We start from the raw sequence: 20,749 nt of genomic DNA on the forward strand, positions 1-20,749 counted from the left end.
CTGGGAGACCAAAGGAGAGACTTTCAGCCCACCCCTGGGATAACTGTAGGCTTTTGTCCATAAAGCCACTTCGCTCTTGTGAATGCAGGCTAATGCATTGTGGCCAAGTAAGATTTAGTGGACATATGTGAAAACAGGGTCCTGTCAGGATCTGGCTGATCATAAGTCAGTGCAGATTTAAGCGGCCTGTTGACCAGAGGTGTAGGGACCCCTCCTTTATGTACTGCACATTCCAGCTTTTGCTACCACCGTGCCAGATTGCACGAGGATTCCCTGACTGAAGGGATGGGGGGGGCTTCTGGCTGCTCCCCCCCCACCCCTCCCCTGAGTATTATGATAGAATCTGATCTCTAATAGGCATGAGAATTAGCTTGGGGTCCCAAAGCACTGGGTGGATTAACAGATGAGGTTTTTTTTTTTTTTTTGAAAATCTAATTCTGCATAAAATTAGCTCTAGTCTCAAAAACAAACTAAACAGACTAGAAACTGGACGAAGGGGGGAGTCCTTTGTACTCACAGAATAGATACTTTTCCTTCAAGTGTGTCAGCGTGAATTAGGACTATTAATGCCTTAACAACTCTGCCAGTTATTGAGCTGGTCCTTAAAACAAGGGCAGAAGGGGGGGGGATCTGAATAGACAGATCTCTGACTTAATAGCCACTTCTCAGGTTGTTCTTTAGTCTCTGAGTATATGCACCTGCCTCCCATTTCCATTAATGGCATTAAGAGCTGCATATCGTGTGTAATACAGGATCATCAGGGTCTTTATTGCTGCTCTTTGAAAGGGAATAAAATCATGTCCCTTTCATTCTCTCTGAAACATTACGTGTTAAAATTAAGAGCCCTTGTGCTTTGCCCAATTACTTTACAGATAAAGTTTCTTGATAATGTGCCTCGAAGTCATTTTAATTTGAACAAGCAAATATGTATTCTTTGTTTAAACATTTTTCAATTCCATTTGTGTCCCTGCTAGAATCCGCTGAAAGAACTGCTTAGATTAAAAAAGAAAGAAAGAAAGAAAACAACAAAAAACCCCAAGTAAAATGGACTCTAGTGTCCCTACGGCTGTGTAGTGGCCTCCCCTTCCCCTGTAAGGCCCCTCGCATAGGCAGGCTACCGTACAAAGGACCCTCATCCGTGCTCTCAGTGAATCCCAAATCCCGGCCCTATCCCTCTGTCAAACTGGTATTATTTTAGGGATGTCTTTTAATTTTAGCATTAGCCTAATTATACATATGCATCTATAATACATCCACAAATCAAACATTAGTTGTGGCCGGGAGGTGGACATGGGGCAGCTCAGCAGCTCTCAGCAGTTGGAGGGCTTGCATTTTAATGAGGACTGCAGTGCCCATCCTGGTTAGCCGGGGGCCGGGCACTTCCAGTATTTAGCTCTGCGTGCCTTCTCCCAGCCTCACCAACCTCTTAGAAGCAGATTTCATCTTTGTTTTTCTGATTGGAAACCGAGCCTCAGTTTCCCTAACTGTCAAATAGGATTATACCCTCAGAGCTTAGGGTGAGGACAACATAATATATGTGAAGATTATATATATATATGCACATTTCAGCATAATGTGAATGTGAGGTGTTGCCGTTGTTAAAACAGTTCCTTCTGTGGGTGACTGGCTGGGTCAGTTCATATTGTGGGACTTTTGGTCTCAGGATCATGAGTTCGAGCCCCACATTGGACAGAGAGCCTATCTCAGAAAAAAAAAAAAAACAGTTACTTCTGCTCTGATTATAAGTACTCTTAAGTAAAATTCAAAACCAAATGAGCCCAATTCTTTTGACTGTTCCTGATGTTTAACAACTGAATTCTTCAGTCTTTCCTAAGACCATCACGATGACAAATATTTTTATGCTCCTTTTCCCCTGCCACCCCATAAAAATTGATTCGCAGACATTACTGCAGGCTCCCCAGTCTGCGAGCAGTACTAAAATGCTCAAACTAAATGTACTAAATCCTTGGACTAAATTCTCTACTGTAAAGAAAAAAAAGACACGTTCCTGTGAGGCAGAGGTTGTGTTGCCTATAAATCCATTTACTTTATTTGTCCACAAGTTGAAAAAGAACAGGAGATTGGTGAGGAAATAATAATCAGGCTCTTGAGGCATCAGTTACCTGTATCAAGATACATTTGAATATTTTGATGTAAGCAGATATACATTGAGTATGAGCCTGAGCATGTGGTTCCAGGCTCTGATGTGTGGCCTCTGAGTTCCTAAGGGCTTTGGGGTAGAGGTGAGAGGCATCTGAAGGGCAGTGCTTCCCAGCAGGGTTAGAGACTGTACTGAGAAGGCCTAAGTTTTTTTTGTTTTGTTTTTAAGATTTTATTTATTTATTCATGAGAGACACAGAGAGGGAGGCAGAGACTTAGGCAGAAGGAGAAGCAGGCTCCATGCAGGGAGCCCGATGTGGGACTTGATCCCGGTATTCCAGGATCATGCCCTGAGCCGAAGGTAGATGTTCAACTGCTGAGTCACCCAGGCATCCCAAGGCCTTAGTTTTCAAGTGGAGTCCAGATACTCTAGATATTCTTCTTCAGGTGGTGGGTCAGAAAGGGGAGCTCTGGCTAGTGAGAGATTTGAAGAGGGAGTGAGGATGAGTATGCTTGAGATATGACATCTTAGGGCTCTTGGTTCCTGTTAAGGTCTTTGATGATACCCTGGGGGAGTGATACCTGACTTGGAACCTTTCAAGGTCCCTGCTTGTACACGTAGTTCCATAGTGCAAGGTCTGAAGCCTTCTGAAGCTTTCTGGAAATGCTTTACATGTGCCAAGAACAATGCCTGGAGTCTGCTTTTGGCTTGGGCTCTCCTTCCTACTCAGGTAATTGTGCATCCTTATGTAACCTTTCAAACCGAAGACCGAAAGAGACATTTATAGCAACCTGAAAGTTCCTCTCCTCTCTCTTTCCTCTTTCCAAGTTTGAACTTTGAGATCCTCAGTAAAAAACTTTCTTTGAAAGGAAATGACCTTAATTCCCTGCAGATTTAACAACAGGTTGTGGCCCTGCTCTGGTCTTCTGCTGAAGGACAGGACTGTGTGTGACACAGGGATCCCGGGGACAGACTAACTTTGAAAAATTGGGTAGCTCTACTCTTGCCATGAAAAAGAGAAAGATTGCATGGCTCCTTTTTATACAGGAATCAAGATTGTCACGATTCATTAGGCCTTTTATCTTGTGCATGGCTGTTTGCTCTGGTAGTGGGTTCATCTGGATACATTATTTTTTAAAGATTTTATTTATTTATTTGAGGGGGGGAGGGAGGGGCAGAGACACAGGCAGAGGGAGAAGCAGGCTTCATGCAAGGAGCCTGAGGTGGGACTCGATCCTGGGTCTCTGGGAGACTGCTAAATCGCTGAGTCACCCGGGCTGCCCTCATCTGGATACATTAAAGTGCAATTCTTTGTGCATTTTGAGTTCTCTGAGGAAAACTCTCATGTTGCATTGCTACAATAATGAGCATACATGTTTTTGAAAGGGATTTTTACTTTGATTTAAGAGCTCTTCAATGGGCTTTATTTTTTTAGAGAAATTTTAGGTTCATAGAGCAAATTTGAGCAGAAAGTACAGCCTCCCCTTTTATCAACATTCTGCTCCAGAGTGGGACATTTGTTAAAATTGGTACCTACACTGATAGATCCTCATCACCCAAAGACCATCCTTTATGTCAGGGATCACTCCTGGTGATGTACATTCTTTGAGCTTGAACAAATGTATAGTGATGTGTGTCCATCACTATAGTATCATACAGAAGAGTTTAACTGCCCCAAAAATCACTTGTGCTCTGCCTGGTCATTCCTCCCTCCCTCCCTCGAACCCCTGGCAACCACTCATCTTTTTACTGTCTCCCGTAGTTTTGCCTTTTCCAGAACATCATAGAGTGGGAATCATCCAGTATGTAACCTTTTCAGCTTGGCTTGTTTCACTGAGTAATAGGAATTTAAGCTTCCTCCATGTCTTTTCGTGGTTTGATAGCTCACTTTGTTTTAGCCCTGAATAATATTTCATTGTCTGGATCGCCACAGTTTGTTTCTCCCATTTACCTATTGAAGGCTGTGTTGGCTGCTTCCAGATTTTGGTAATTTTGTACAAAGCTTCTCTAGACATCTCTGTGCAGGTTTTTGTGCAGAATAAGTTTTCAGCTCATTTGGGTAAATACCAAGGAGTATGTGTATCTTCAGTTTTATAAAAAACTTCCAAACTCTCTTCCAAAGTGGCTGTGCCATTTTGCATCCCGCCCCCCCCCCCCGCCCCCAGCGATGAATGAGAGTTCCTGTTGCTCCACACCTGCAGCACCATTTGGTATTGTCAGTGTTTTGGATTCTGGCCATTCTCATTGGTGTGCAGTAGCCCATTGTTGTTTTCATTCACAATTCCCCAATGACCTGTGATGTGGACCATCTTCTCATATGCTTATTTGCCATCTGTAGATCTTTGAGATATCTGCTCAAGTCTTTGCCTCATTTTTTAAAAAGATTTTTATTTAAAAAAAAGATTTTTATTCATGAGGCACACACACACAGAGAGAGAGAGAGAGAGAGAGAGAGAGGCAGAGATACAGGCAGAAGGAGAAGCAGGCTCCATGCAGGGAGCCCGATGTGGGACTCGATCCCAGGACCCCAGGATCATGCCCTGGGCTGAAGGCAGTGCCAAACCACTGAGCCAACTGGGCTGCCCATCTTTGCCCCATTTTTTAAGCCTGCTTTTTTTTTCTTATTACTCTTGATATTATTTGATCCTGTGACAGATGTTAACTTGGTCCCTTCTGACTGGCAGCTGGAAAGTTTGATTTTGGTTACATTTTCCACTTAGATATGTAGGGTCTTAAGCAGACCATACCTGGTACACCTTCCCCTGGGCTTGGCAAAAGAGTCACTTTTATTAACCTGAAGTTCTGGTGAAAGGGCAAGTAGGGGATCTCTGGGTGGCTCAGCGGTTTAGTGCCTGCCTTTGGCCCAGGGCGCAATTCTGGAGTCCAGGGATCAAGTCCCACATCAGGCTCCCGGCATGGAGCCTGCTTCTCCCTCCTCCTGTGTCTCTGCCTGCCCCCCCCCCATCATAAATAAATAAATAAATCTTTAAAAATAAAAAAAAAGAAAGGGTAAGTAAAAAGTTAGTGATCAACTAAGTGTGCACCCGCCACTCAACCTATTGACTTCACAGACCTGGCAGGAAAGTACAGTTAGTCCTGCTGTAACGTAACATATTAATTCCTAAAGACCATTGTGCTCTGCAGAATCATGCAGTAAAACCACAGGCATGAGAAGATTAGGGCTAGAGTACAGCACTAAAAAACATAATAGCACATTTAAAAACTAAAGAACCTAATAAAAAATAGCATAGTTTTGCATGTGCTAAGTGATTAGGAAATACATAAGTACAACAAATATGGCAGGCAAAAGTGAAACGTGACATTAGCAAATGTGAAATTCACATGCTCAGGTTATTTCTTAAGGTATCAGTCACATTGGAACAAATTCATATTTTCAAAATGAGTGTTATAGCATAGCAGGCTCTAGTGAATACCCTTTGATGCATTCATTTTTAAAAAAGATTATTTGAGAGAGTGTGAGTGTGAATGGGTGGGGGGAGGCAGGGGCAGGAACAGAGAGGGAGGCAGAGGTACAAGTGGACTCCCGTGATCCTAGGACCCTGAGATCATGACCTGAGCTGAAACCAAACCAAGAGTTGGATGTTTAACTGACTGAGTCACCCAGGAGCCCCCCTACTATGCATTCTTGAGCATAGTAGGTCCCTTTCATTCTCATAGTAGCTTCTCCTAGATGATCTCCTTTGTGCTGTCTGAACTGCTGCCATTAATGACCCACTGACCATGACTCTTAGCACCAGTTGATCCCTTCACCAGGGGCATCTTGTGCTGCGTGGGAGGGCCAGGTAATATGCAGAGAGCTGACTTCTGGTTTTATATTGAGGGGTATGCTGGATTGTTTGACCTCTTGCTTACTCAAAATTGCTGATGTGGTGGATGAAGCATTGTCCAGTGTGGAATGGTGAGAAGGCTTCCTTGGAGCCAGGTGAGCTAGGGCTGGCCGCATATTTAAGCCCTCCTTGAACAGTCTTCATAGAGTCATTGAAAGCATATTAGAAGCATGTCTTTCCAGAGTCTGGCATGAATCTTAACAGGCCTATATTCAGTGGTGTCTGCGTCTCTTTCTGTGTATTTTTCCTCTTATGGATTATAGAAACCATTTCTTCCTCGGGAAACTTTTGATCATGTTAAAGACTCATTTCCAAAGGGAAAACAGTGCCTTAGAGAGAAATTAGTTTTCAAAAATAGACATTCATATCGCATATAAATACATAGACAAGCACTCTGACGACAACGACAATAAAATGCTGCCCTTCTGTTCCAGGAAAGAAATACCTTATTTTCTGTTTGGAGGGAAGGATTCTTCACAAACTACAAATGCTCTGCTCTGTGTGTATCATCTCCTATAATCCCCCTCACTAAAGATGCTTTGGATCCAGAGTGGCTCTATTATTCTTGAAAAGCCTTGGGTTTTTCTGTAGATTGGCTGAGATTCTTAGCCTTAAAACTTTTTGCTATCCAGGAGCTACATCAAATTTATGAGGTTGCTGTGCTTCATTGGGAATGGGCCCTCTAGGTTGGGGTCTGATGGTTTAAAAAGGTTTTTGTTTTTGTTTTTTTAAATTTTTATTTATTCATGAGAGACACAGAAAGAGAGACAGAGACCTAGGCAGAAGGAGAAGCAGGCTCCACGCAGGGAACCCAATATGGGACTCGATCCCAGTACTCCAGGACCACGCCCTGAGCCAAAGGCAGATGCACTCAACCGATGAACCACCCAGGTGTCCCTTAAAAAGGTTTTGTAAAGAAAATTCTGGATTCTCCAATCTCCAGTTCAAAGCAGTCCTGTTGTTATGGATCCTCCAATTTTTCTGTTGTTATTTGCTACTTAGGATCACTCTGTTGTCTGTAGAAATGTTGATAGAAATGTCACTGTTTCCGGTAGAGAATAGGAAGGAGCTGGTCTCTTTGCTTAGAGTGAGGGCAGTGGTTTTGATCCTTGGCTCACCAATGGCTTCGCTTACTTGAGAACTTTCTAAGTGTCAGTATTGATTTCCATGTATTTCCTCCTTTAATTCTCACAAAAAAACATCGTCAAATGTATTTTGCACTCAGTTGAACTGTGACTTCTGCCCCTTGCACAGGATCAGGCAGCATGAGATTTGAACTCCAGATTTAAAAGAAAAAAAATTTTTAAATATTTTTTAAAAAGATTTTATTTATTTATTCATGAGAGAAACAGAGAGAGAGAGAGAGAGAGAGAGAGCGGGGCAGAGACACAGGCAGGGGGAGAAGCAGGCTCCATGCGGGGAGCCTGATGTGGGACTCGATCCTGGGACCCTAGGATCACGCCCTTGGCTGAAGGAAGGCGCCAAACCACTGAGCCACCAGGGATCACCAGAAATTTTTTTTTTAATGAAATCTCTACCTCTGGCATGGGGCTCAAACTCACAACTCTGAGATCAAGAGTCATACTTACCACTAACTGAGCCAGCCAGGTGCCCCGGGATTTTGTTTTCTTTGAAGATTTTATTTATTTATTTGAGAGAGAGCAGCACATGAGCAGGGGAAGGGGCAGAGGGAGAGGAAGAAGCAGATTGGCCCCTGAGTAAGGAGCCTGATGCATGGGTGGGGGTCATCTATCTCAGGAACCCCCCCAGCCCCCCCCCCAGATGATGACCTGAGCTGAAGACAGATGCTTAACTGATCCACTCAAGTGCCCCAGGATTTTCTTTTTTTTAATTTTTAAAAAAGTGTATCTTTCTTTTTAAGATTTCTTTACTTATTTTATTTCTTATTTTAGAGATAGTGTGAGTGAGCGTGGGGAGGGCTGGGGCAGGAGAGAGAAACTTTCACAGACCCTTCAGTGAGCTTGGAACCCGACACAGGGCTTAATCTCATGAACCTGAGATCATGATCTGAGCTGAAACCAGGAGTTGGACGCTTAACCAACTGTGCAACCCAGGTATCCCCCCACTTTTTTTACTCTTTCATTTATTTTTTATTGAGGTAAGTTTCACATAACAGAAAATTTACCATTTCTTTTTTTTTTTTAAAGATTTGTTTATGAGAGAGAGAGAGAGAGAGAGAGAGAGGCAGAGACATAGGCAGAGGGAGAAGAAGCAGGCTCCTTGTAGGGAGCCTGATGAGGGACTCGATCTTGGATCCTGGGATAACGCCCTGAGCAGAAGGCAGCTGCTCAACTGCTGAACCACCCAGGCATCCCGAAAATTCACCATTTCAGCCATTTTAAAGGGTACAATCCAGTGGCACTTAGTATGTTCTCGGCATTGTGCAACTGTCAACACTTTCTAATTATAGAACATTTTCATCCTCTCAGAAGTAAAATTCTGCACCCATTAAGTTACTACTCCTCTCCCACCCCATATCCATTGGATTGGTAATTTTTAAAAGATTTTATTTATTTATTCATGAGAGACACACACACAGAGAGAGAGAGAGAGAGAGAGAGAGAGAGGCAGAGACACAGACAGAAGGAGAAGCAGGCTCCATGCTGGAAGCCTGATGTGTGACTTGATCCCGGGACTCCAGGACCACGCCTCGGGCTGAAGGCAGGTGATAAACTGCTGAGCCACCCAGGGACTCCCAGATTGGCAATTATTAATCTCCTTTCTGTTTCTATGGATTTTGCCGATTCTGGATATTTCATGTAAATGGATCCTAAAAAAAAATCTGGCCTTTGTACCTGGCTTCTATCACTTAGCATAATGTTTTGGTATTTAATTTCTTTTTATTATGGCTGAATACTATTCCGCCACATGGACATACCACATGTTTTATCCATTTGTCATTTGGTGGACATTGGGTTTCCACTTGTTGGCTATTTTGAATAGTGCTATTACCATTCACACACACGTTTTTGTCTGAACACCTGTTTTCAATTGTCTTGACTACAGTTGATCTTTAACAACACAGGTTTGAACTGTGGAGGCCCATTTATATGTGGAGGTTTTTTAAGATTCTAATTATTTATTCATGAGAGACACACAGAGAGGCAGAGACACAGGCAGAGGGAGAAGTAGGCTCCATGCAGGGAGCCTGACGTGGGACTCGATCTCGGGTCTCCAGGATCACACCCTGGGCTGAAGGTGGTGCTAAACCGCTGAGCCACCCGGGCTGCCCTGTGGATTTTTTTTTATTTTTTTATTTTAATTTTTATTTTATTTTTATTTTTTTAATTTTATTTATTTATTCATAGAGATGCAGAGAGAGAGAGAGGCAGAGACACAGGCAGAGGGAGAAGCAGGCTCCATACAGAGAGCCTGACGTGGGTCTCGATCCAGGGTCCCCAGGATCACGCCCTGGGCTGCAGGCAGCGCTAAACCGCTGCGCCACTGGGGCTGCCCATGGATTTTTTTAAAAAGATTATTTATTTATTTATGATACAGAGAGAAAGAAAGAGAGAGAGGCAGAGACATAGGAGGAGGGAGAAGCAGGCTCCATGCCGGGAGCCCGACGTGGGACTCGATCCTGGGACTCCAGGATCGCGCCCTGGGCCAAAGGCAGGCGCCAAACTGCTGAGCCACCCAGGGATCCCCTGCCCTGTGGATTTTTAAAATCATTACTGTAAATGTTACTCATCCTTCCTTATGGTTTTCTTTTTTCCCCAAAGTTCTTTATATTTTTAAAGTAACGTCTACTCCAAAGTGTGGGGCTCGAAACTGCAACCCCAAGATCAAGAGTCATATGCTCTAACAACTGAGCCAGCCAGTTGCCCCATCTTCCTTATATTTTCTCAGTAACATTTTCTTTTGTCTAGCTTATTTTATTGTGTGAATACAGTATATAACATACGAAATATGCATTAACTGTGTTATCAGTGAGGTTTCTGGTCAGTAGGCTATTAGTGGTTAAGTTTTCAGGGTATCTAGTTTTAAGCAGATTTTTGACTGCATTGGTAGGGGTGGGGGTTGGTGTCCCAAGCCCCTACGTTATTCAGGGGTCAACTGTGTATGTATACCTAGGAGTGGAGTTACCAGGTCACATTGTAATTCTATGTTAAACTTTTTTGGGGGGATTGCCCAACTATTTTCCATGGTGACTGTGTACTATTTTACATTACCATCAGCAGTGTGTGAGGTGAGCACAGATCTTTTCGACTCCAGAGGCTGTGCTCATTTTCTTGAGCCATGCTGTCTCCTAATAACTCCCCAAGGGCTCCAGCAACCCCCTGCCCAATTTCACCTCTAGCCAATAACAGAAACCATGTATACTGTCTCATGTTGTGGGGGAAATTGTTGGTAATATGGATTTGGCTTGGGGAACAGGGGTTTGAAGTTTGTCAGTGGACATCCTCTTCCTCAGTGTCAGGTAGAGGTTTAGAATCACATACTGTATGATTCCAGTTCTGAGAAATGATCCACAACAAGCAAATCCATAGAGAGAGTGTAGGATCAGTGGCTGATGGCTGGCTGCTGAGGTCCCAGGAAGTGATGTGATGACTAAGGTATGGGGTTTCTTTTGGGGAGGGGAGTAATATTGATTGTGGTGATTGTTACACAACTCTAAATGCACTAAAAGGCAATGTGTGGCACACTTTAAATGGGTGAATTATATGACATGTGAATTATATCTCACTAAAACATGAAGAAAAGCAGTGTAGGCTGTGGAGCCTTACTGCCACTTACTAGTTCTGGTCTTGGACAAGTTCTTTAGTGACTCTGCTCCTGTGTTCATATATGTAGAAGGGAGTAAAATAGTAAGTTATGTACCTCCCTCCTAGAATTGAGATGATCAAAGCAGCTGATACAGATAATATAGTGCTTGGCGTGGTGCCTGAGACATAACAAGTGCTCAGTGGATGTTGCTAACTATTAATATTAGCATCATAAAATATTTTTTGAAGGTCCAACTGATAGATGGTGTTCATGATAGGGCAGCAAAGGCAGGAAATGTGTAGAATTCCTCTTAAAATTCTTAGTTCAGCCCTGCTGCCAAGGGAAATGAACAATACAGGACAATGTAATGAGGCAATAATTTGGATAGTAATGAGAGATGAGGTCATGTGGCAGGGGGTGCTGGGTAGACATGGGGGCTAGAAAAAGAATATTGGTGGTGATGCAGGAGAGGAAATTGTATTACAAAAGAATACTCTGCCCTCACTGACAACAGATGTTGGGAGGTCTTGGGCTCTGGGCTCCAGGGCCTCTGACCCCCTTGAAATTCTCTCCGGTTTCTTTGGAGGTCATGATCCCACAGTTGGAGGAGTCCTGGTATAGATTAGCTTCCTTGGGTATGTTTTCCTCTCTCTCTCCCGAATGCCTCCCTTCCCCAGGGTTTTGAGGATTTTGAGGACCTGGGAGCTAGGTGCTCATGGTAGCAAACCAGCAGCTTTTCAGGGGAAACAGGAAAAATCCGGGATCGGGGGGGGGGGGCGCCCGGCAGGAGTCTGAACCACACGGATCTGAGAGTGAAAAGAAATTGGAACAAAGCAGCTTGGCCCGCGGCTCTCAGGTTGAGGGCCCTCCAGAAAAAGCGCGCCCACCGCTGTCTGTGTTCATACTCGCAGGCTCCATGCCTCAAGAATCTGCGTGGCGCCTCCCCATCAGCGTCCCCCGTGGGGGCAGCCAAGGCAGAGACCGGCAGCCTCCCTGCCTCCTCCTCGAGGAGGCAGGCCCCAATCTCACGCACGAAGGGACCGAAGAACTCTTCCAGACAACAGGCTGCGCAAGTGCAGGCGGACAGGCCGTCAGCCGAGCGTGTCCGGTGCCGACACCGTCCGGGTCCCGGTTGGCTTTCCCAGAGTGCATTTCTGCCGACTGTGCACCTCCTTAGAGTATGTGGCCTGGGGTGTTGCGCAGAGCGCGTGTGCGCCTCAGCTGGGCAGAGCCTGAGCTTCCCTCCCGCGAGGCAGCGAGCGAACCGGTAAGCGCGGGCAGCGTGGGTGTGCGCTCCTGCGAGGCCATGAGGGCGTCCGTGCCGGATTCCGTCATGGAGGTAGGAATGTCATGGCAGCTGGAGCCGCACACGCGCACACCGTGCCCAGACACATGCTTGGGCAGTCATGTCAGATACGGGGCTTTGGCTGCCAGAAGGCCTGGCGAGTGTTAAATGCCATTGGCAGGGACCCGGGGGTCAGCGGTTGGGGGGGGGGGGGCGCGGGTGGGCAGCTCTGTCACCCTGGGGAGGTTTCTCTGGGCAGCGGGAGAGGGCCCCGGGCTCAGACTGATTTGTGGCCTCCCCTGTCCGCCCAGCCCTCCCCGGCCTGCTGTCTGTCCATCAGCTGCAGGGCCGCTGGCCTGAGCACGCGGGCTGCTCCTTGGCTTTGAGCCAGTGGCGAGCTGGGAGCCTGTGACTTTGAGACTTGGCCCTTTTCAGTTCTCTTTGTTCAGAAAAAAGTTTCATCCTGGCTCTCTTCAGTGGCTGCCGAGGATTAGGAGAACCCCGGGGAGACTTGGCTATAGGACAGCTCTCAAAGCTGTGCTGGGAAATTTGAAGAGGGGCCATTTCTCTCTGTCTTGTTGCAAGTTAACATTCTTCTCTCCCTTCCTAAAAGAGTTTTTTTACTGTTGCAAACCCTACGGGCGTAATCCCCTGCAGCTATGGAGGGGATTAGACCAGTATCTAGACCAATAAAATGGTTTAAGGACCGTTGCAGTGGACAATATGAAGGAAAGTTCAAATCTAGGCACTCGTTTTTAATAGTCGCACCAGTTAGAGCCACTACTGACTTTCCTGGGTTAGCATTTCTCATTCTTGGTGAGGGTGGGGGGGGGGGAGTCTGCTTTTCATGGGTTGTAAAGAAAAAGAAAGCAGGAAGGCTTTGCTCTCCTGAACAGAGCTTGAGAATTGGATCGCCAAGGGGCCAAGGGCTGTGGTATTCCCAAGTACAAGTGGGCCATTTTCAAGAATGTGTAACTACTTGTAGTTTCTGCAGTTAATATTCTTAAGAAATGGAAATTGCCTCAGCTGTAAAGTGGTTTCCTATTAAGCTTTCTTTTTTTAGTGTCAGTGGCTTTTACCTTTAAAAAATCCTATTTTTTCAATGATTATGAACAAATTGTTTTTGAGAATCTGGACACTATAATAGATGAACAGATTTTTTTTTTTGGCTTTTTCCTTAAGCTGCCTTTTGGTATAAATCTACAAAAAATGCCTTTATCCAGCTTGTTACCATGTTTCTTTTGGTACTTGGGGAGAACTTTACTATGAAGTGCTTCCATTAAAATTATTTCCTTGAGGACACATTAACAAGCAGAAAGCTGTGGACTACTACATATACACATACCAGGGGTGGGTAGTTCAGTTTCTGTAATCCCACAATACACAAATGTTGGCAGGGTTTCAATGATAGTATTAATCCTGTGAGATACTTTGTCATGCATGATAGATGATATTTACAAATTGAGGTCTGAAATGGTCAGAAGCTTTGAAGATACTTTATTATGCAGTATGTGGAAGTGGAAGTGTTTATATTACTTGTTTTAGATGATATTGGCCAACCAGGCAGCAAAAAATACACAGTCTCGTAATAGGCTGCAACAGTTTCATAACAAACCTGCAGGTTCCTGGGGACTTTTTACAGCCTAAACCAACAAGGTTTGTCAAAGGTTTTGCCAAGGTCTTAAAACCCTATGGGCTACTCAGAGGGTTTTGATATCTCCTGTGAAATGCTAGTCCATTTATATGCCATCCATATACCTGTTGAGTGACTTTCTTAGTAAATTTTTGTGTGGGGAACTTAGAGTGGAATCTGATAGCCCTGCCATGAAGAGCTCCTGGTTCTTTAAGGGCTCTGCTTGATTAATGAGAAAGGATTTGAGCATAATTAGGAATCACAGTGCGTTTGAAGACTGGAAGTGGAAGCCCAAGAAGGGTCACTGATTTGTTCTCAAGGTCCTAGAGGCAGATTGACTTGCTGGGCCTTGTTTCCTCCCAACATGTGTAACCAACTGTAGGTTTGCTTTCCTTTACCCTTCACCCCCTTCACCTCCCAATTTTGGGTACTCTTAAGCTTTTAAAGATTTCCATGATCAAAGAAGCTCCGTTCACCCTGGCCAGACTCTTTGTGACTTTGCACATTTTCTTTTTTTTTTTTGTCTTTCCCCAACTACCTTGCACCTTTAGGCTATTTCTCCCACTGGGCTTCTCCCTTCCTGTGCCTTTTTCTTTTTTCTTTTTTCTTTCTCCCCCACCCTTCTGCAGAAAGTCTATTCCATAGTCTTCCTGAGTTTTAGAACAGCATGGTAGTCTGGGCACAATCAAATGACCCTTTTGGATATAGAGTAGGGCTTTTCTCCTTAGAGGCTATAGGGGGAGGTTTTGGTTTCTCTTAACCCCTTCCCGTGATGTCAGACACTTGCAGCCGTGACAGTATGATAGATAGCTGGCTTTTTCTTTCCCAGCTTTATTGGAGTAGAAGCCATATGCTACAAAACTCACTCCAAGTGTACAATTCAGTGGTTTTCATATGTTTCCGGAGTTGTGTGGCTATCACCACAGTCTGCTGAGGACATTTTTGTCACCCCAAGAAGAAACCTTGTATCTTGCCTCCTCTCCCAGGCCTCGGCAGCTGCTTTCTGTGCACAGATTGATGTCTTGGGGCCCAGTCTGCAGTCCTGTCCCCATAAAGGAAGGTGTCATTTGGCTGCCCACTCACTCAGCTTGATGGTAGCCTTCCTGAGTTTTGCCCATCCTTCCTCGTTGGCCAGACCTGCCACTGACTGCTTTAGAGACAAATAAACTGGGAGATGAGTGTATTCTGTACTGCCATTCCTATGCCAGAGACTTCCAGAATGGGGCCTTGGAGGACCTCTGTGTGAATTTCCTCTCTGTCTGACTTCCGGCAACCTCATTTTTGTCAGATGACTGCTTACTCTTTGCCCCTAAACCCTGGTGATGGGAAACCCCCTGACTGGAAGCTTCCTCAGGGCAGGGACTTTGTAACCCGAGTTCCAGGGCTAATGTCTGTCTGCCACATAATAGGCACACAGCATTCACCGAGTGAGTGAATTTACTTGCTGATATTAATGGAGATTAAATTGTCCTAGCCTTTTTTTTTAAAGATTTTATTTATTTATTCATGAGAGAGAAAGGCAGAAACACCGGCAGAGGGAGAAGCAGGCTCCCTGAGGGGAGCCCAGTGCAGGACTTGACCCCAGGACCCTGGGATCATGCCCTGAGCCAAAGGTAGACACTCAACCACTGAGCCACGCAGGCATCCCTAAAGATTTTATTTATTTATGTTAGAGAGGGCTTACAGGAAGAGAGGGGCAGAGAGTCTTAAGTAGACTGTGCACTGAGTGCAGAGCCCAATGCAGGACTCCATCCCATGACCCTGATCACGACCTGAGCTGAAACCAAGAGCCAGATGCCCCAGAATTACCCTAGCATTTTGACACATACCTGTCATTGTTAGCTAATTGAGCTCATTTTTACTTTTGTGCTTTCCTCTTTTTTTGTGCTTTTTGGGGTGCTTTTCTTTTAAATAGAATAATTTTAAAAAGTAGCATGTAAAATGGGTATCACCATACATTCAGGTTGTATCCCATTTTGGGTACTGATCAGAAATGGACTCATCTCTTACTATAAATGTACTCATCTCTTATTATGTTTCTTGTGAGTTTTCCTATCCAGGAGCCAACACCATGATACTCTGTGAAGTAAGCATTCAGGGGAAAAAAAGTAGGTTTGGAGGACCAGTTATGGTTTTTTTTTTTTTATGATAGTCACAGAGAGAGAGAGGCAGAGACACAGGCAGAGGGAGAAGCAGGCTCCATGCACCGGGAGCCCGACGTGGGATTCAATCTCGGGTCTCCAGAATCGCGCCCTGGGCCAAAGGCAGGCGCTAAACCGCTGAGCTACCCAGGGATCCCGGACCAGTTATGTTTATTCTTTCCTACTAATGCTGTAGAAATCTGTGCTTTGGGTAGCTGCTTTGATTCTTCATAGTGCTTTATCTGAGGAGGAGCTTCTGGTAAGGAATGCTTTTACTTGCGATTGAGTACATGCCTGTTGCAGTCAGAAAAATAAGTGGGCATGAACAGTTTCTATCTCAGATTCCTTGAATTGCCAGCACCATGGGCCTGGTATAGAATTGAGAAAGTGTCAGTAAAATGTTAATAGTGCCATGCCAGGAGTTCAGGGCCTTCCATGACATAGCACACACTGCCCTCTGGCATCAGCAAAAATTCACAAGTGAAGCTTGTTGGGTCATTTGGTTTTAATGTTGTCCAACAATAGGATATTAAAAGCCACACACTCAGGAACAGAATATTGAAAATTGCTTTGAACTTTCAAAGCTTGCTATCTAAAATACCCCGGCAACTTTCAAAAAGTGACAGGCAGTGCGGCAGTTCCTAAAAGACATGTGCTTGCTCTTAAGCAAACGCCTAAAATGTTCCTAATTTGTACCAGAGACCTTATCAAAGGGCTTTGCAAAACTTCCAGTCCGGCAATTATGCGTATTAGTTGAGCTTAACCTCTTGAGTCATAGGGTGGGGAGGAGGGAATTATCATTTTATTCTCCTTTCAGCTCTGGAGGCAGGTGGACCTTTCTAAGAGTAGACTGTGGCCTAGTGGGAAAGGATTTGATAAGAAAAGGGAGGGAATTGAGAGAATCCTCTTTTAGAAGTTGGCACTGCTTGCTTCCAAGAGCACCATTCCAACTGTGTGCTGTAGACATGGGAGCTCCGAACAAAAATGTTCCAGCCCCATCAGTGTAAACTACCTCATGTTAGGCTTTAGATTTTCACTGCTCCCACCCTCAGGCCCCTTTTTAGCTACAATACAACTAGGAAAGAAGCTTTTCTGAAAAAATCGCTTTCACTGTTCCTTCTTAGTAAAGAATTTTTAACAGTCCAGAAGACAAAACTGCATGTCAGGAAAATAAGGGACACGTATCTGGGTGTCTGACCTTTAAGTAATAATAATGCATTGTCCTAGAGTTGGGATCTTGTTTCTTCAGGAGAAGCTTTTAAGTAGATTGTAAAAGAGAAGGTCAGAGAAATATTTTAGGAGATGCAAGGTATCTTACTTTGTAAAGACAACTGTTAGCAACCAGATTTTTAAGAAATGCAGTCTTCCTCAGGAAAGATGAAGGGGTAGTGGTTTCTTTATCGATAAATGGAGACCATAGTTATTTTTCTCTGACATTTGGCAATAGAGCAGAAATCTTACTGTATTATGCTTTTTAGGAAAACTTAAAATTTACCTTTGGGGTGTGTATGTGTGTGTGAGGGGGAGAGAGAGGCGGTGGGGGGATACGTTCCCCTTTATGTCCTGTGTCTTGAATTTTAATCATTTCCAAAAAATGTTAAAAACTGGAAGAATTCTGAGTGAGCTAGTCACTAAATGTTATTATTGAACCAGAAAATGCATTTTCTGGTGTTTTCTCTGTGAGCATCTCAGACTTGGGATTGCCAGAAGCAACACTGAAGCTGATTGTATTGGGCAGGGGGGCACTTGGTCATAAGTGTAGATGGTTGGAGAGTGGGCTCTAAGTGTTAAACTTTAGAGTGGTCAGGAGATTTCTTTCTAGAAAATGAATACTGGCATGTTATGATTACCCTTAACATATACCCTTGGGTATATATGACAAAACAAAAAGACTTTCTGAAATTTAAAAGCAAAATTTGGGTTTTGTGTAACATCTTTCAACCTGTAGAGCCCTGGTCTGGATGGAGTAGCTTGGCACTTGGGCTCAGGGATGAAGGCACGAACCCACTCATTTAGGGTGGGAGCAGCAAGCATTTCTCTGAAATCACCTGCAGCTCCCTTGACTCAATATTACAATGACTTTTGGAATGTCCCGGAAAGTAAATTGCTTGTCTCAAGGCCTCAGTTTCTGTTGGGTGAGTTAATTAACTCACCTCTCCCTGTGAGAAGCATGGTAACTGGTCTAGTGGCCTAAAGTTCCTTCTATTAATCAATTTGGAAAAAGAGAAATCAACTAAAACATACTTTTTTTTCTGTCCAAGAATTGATACACTCATTTGATAGAATTGATATAGCCATTAAGGACAAGCCTTGTGTATAGAGATGGCTTTATTTATTTTACAAGTAATAGCTGCAGGCTTTTATTTGATAAGTTTGAGATTACAAAATCTGAGCTTATTTCAGCATCGGGGCAGAGGAGGCTGTTGACTTTTCCCAGAAGACAACAGTGATTTGAGTAAAGCAGAAGAATTTGTAGAATTTGTAGAAGTGCGTGCACACTTGTGTGTGTGTAAACAGTTTCAGTCTTGAAACTGAAGTAACTTAAAATCATGAATACCGTGATTCAAAGAACTGAATATTTGCCCTAAGAACGTAACTGAGTCTGAATTGCTTCTTAGCGGTTTGTAGTTATGCCTTGTCTTGTTTGTTCCACTGGTCATGACAAACCCTGAGAAGTAGAGATAGTGAGGCTAGCCTAGGCCTAAAAGTCAAGAATTAAAGTAGGCTTCTAATTAACAGTTTTTAAGTTTGCCATAGTTTCAAATTACATTTATATTTGAACAGGAAGAAGGCTTAGGATTTGACTTCATTTCCTAACGTGCTCCTGAAACATCGAATGGGAACTTGCTTTTTTAAAGACTAATTTCAGATGTGTGGAAGTGCACACATACACGCACATCCAGACACACAGCAGCTACATTGGGATGCCTTAGCTTGACGAATTTTTCAAATATTTTAGCAAAGGTTTCAGAGCACTCATGAGACAAAAGCATTAAGGATTGCTTGTCATAGCTAATAAAGTTTGCTTGGATCTCACTTAATTTTTCTGCTTCACTTCACAAAGTAATTGAAACTTCCCTTTTTGCTTTGAGTTCCCCCCACTCCATTCCAAGAGCTACCGTCTTAAAAGAACATCTCTTTTGGTTAGCAATGCTGTGGAATTTTTCTGAATGTAGAACTAGTTCCTCAAATAGTTATTGAGTGTAGTGGTCATTCAATCCTTGGAAGGGAAATTAGTTAAATCTGCAAGTGGCTTTTGGAGGCCAAAGAATATCCAAGGAGAAAAAAAGGGTTATTACAACTTGAGCATTTAAAGCATCTCTTGGGTAAGCCTGGAAATGTGATCTCGGATGAAAAGTAGAGATGATGGAACTGTCCCTCTGGAACAAAGAAGGTATGAAAAAATAAGCTCCAATTGACAACAAAACTGAAGAACTTTACAGGAGCTCTCAATTGATGCAGATGAGCTAAAGTAATGAATTTCCTAGTGCTCCATGTTGTTTGCTGCATTATTTCAAGTGGTTCCCTAGAAAATTGCTTTTTCCAGCAAATAAAAACAATGCTGGAGCTCTTAACCAACTGTTATAAAATAGTCCCCTCCTCCCTCCCTTCCAACCATCTTTTGTTTTGGGTTAACAGTAAAAGACAAAACAGATTGTTGACTTGACCAAAAAATGGGGGGACAGATTTTGCTGCTGTGGCTGCTGAGGTGAACAAAATCCTCAGATTGCATATCCTCTATTCTCAGGGCAAAAGCTTATTTTGGGAGCGATGTGGGTGGGTTTTGAGGAGCTCTTCTGTTTTTGTTTTAAAGCATTTGGTAAGAAGACACTTGACTTTGAAATTTTATTTTCATACGTACTGGCTTGAGAGACCTGACCTCCCACCTCCACTCAATCTACCTTGTCAACTTTCATTTTTAACTAAGTAATCAACTAGTTGACATAACTTGCTTATTTTACAAGCAATCATATGGGAATAATTTGGCCTTTTTTTTTATCAAGTTAAGTGTTAATTATTTTGATCTGCCTCTTGAATGGTGGGTTGTTAATAGTAATATTAGTCACAGCTGGGCTGTGAGTGTTCGACTCCAGGTTCCTTGGTTGCATGTTTTATAGGTCACTAAATAGTTTTCTGATGAAAATGATTTATTTGAATCCCAGTTCTCAAACTTTGTCTTTCCCCAATCTCTTAGGATAATTAAATGGCCAGTACTATACATCTAACTAATTACTTACTGTTCAAGAATCCTCATTTAAATATTCATATCATAAGCGGAAAGAATGATTTATCCTGGGAAGAAAGCTTTGTAAATACTAGGGTGTTTAATTCAATTTAAATTCATTTTGAAGAAACTAGCTCTGTGGATTGAGTGTAGTACTTTTATCATCTAAGAAAAAATTAAATTACTTCAATGTAAAGAAATATGATACTGGGTGATCAACACTTTTTAAAAAATACTTTGACATGGCTTCTTTTTTTTAAGATTTTATTTAATTATTAGAGAAAGAGAGTGTTCCAAGCAGACTGCGCTGAACATGGAACCAGACTCGGGGCTGGAGCCTGTCTCGGGGCTCTATCCCACAACCCCAAGATCATGACCTGAGCCAAACCCAAGAGTTAGATGCTTAAACGACCAAGCCACCCTGGCACCCCTACTTTGAGGTGGCTTCTTGATTTTGTTCATATATCCAAGGGCAGAGTCCTACCTTACACATGGAAGATGTCATAAATTACAGTACCTTAAGATATGCAAAACCAGGGAATTGAGTGTGACTGCATTATAAGTCACTGTGCAAGCGAAGCATTTGAAAAATATTTTGACAGTCTTGACTAGATTTTCATGTCATTTTTAAATCAACTGCATCATAATATTAGGTTTTCTTGCTTAGCTCACACTATCTAATGGTTACAAGTTTCGTATCATTTAAGACAGACTTGTATTATCTCATGTAAATGATGATGGTTCTGTGAGAACTGTAACTTAACAGAAATATAAGAAAAATAGGAACT

General features: G+C 43.3%; 1 protein-coding gene across 3 annotated transcripts in view; it reads left to right on the forward strand.

Moving 5' to 3' along the window:
• Positions 1-20,749, forward strand: part of GPC4 (glypican 4) — a 113,441-nt gene that overhangs the window by 27,072 nt on the left and 65,620 nt on the right. The window contains exon 1 of one of the 3 annotated variants that reach the window (XM_077889990.1): positions 11,886-12,016. The exons of the other annotated variants lie outside the window; for them this stretch is intronic. The gene's annotated coding sequence lies outside the window, so the exon portion shown is untranslated. Of the gene's footprint in view, positions 1-11,885; positions 12,017-20,749 lie in introns of those variants that run through there. 3 annotated transcript variants of the gene reach the window in all.

This window comes from Canis aureus, chromosome X (genome assembly GCF_053574225.1).
Source record: "Canis aureus isolate CA01 chromosome X, VMU_Caureus_v.1.0, whole genome shotgun sequence".
Classification (NCBI taxonomy): Eukaryota; Metazoa; Chordata; class Mammalia; order Carnivora; family Canidae; genus Canis; species Canis aureus.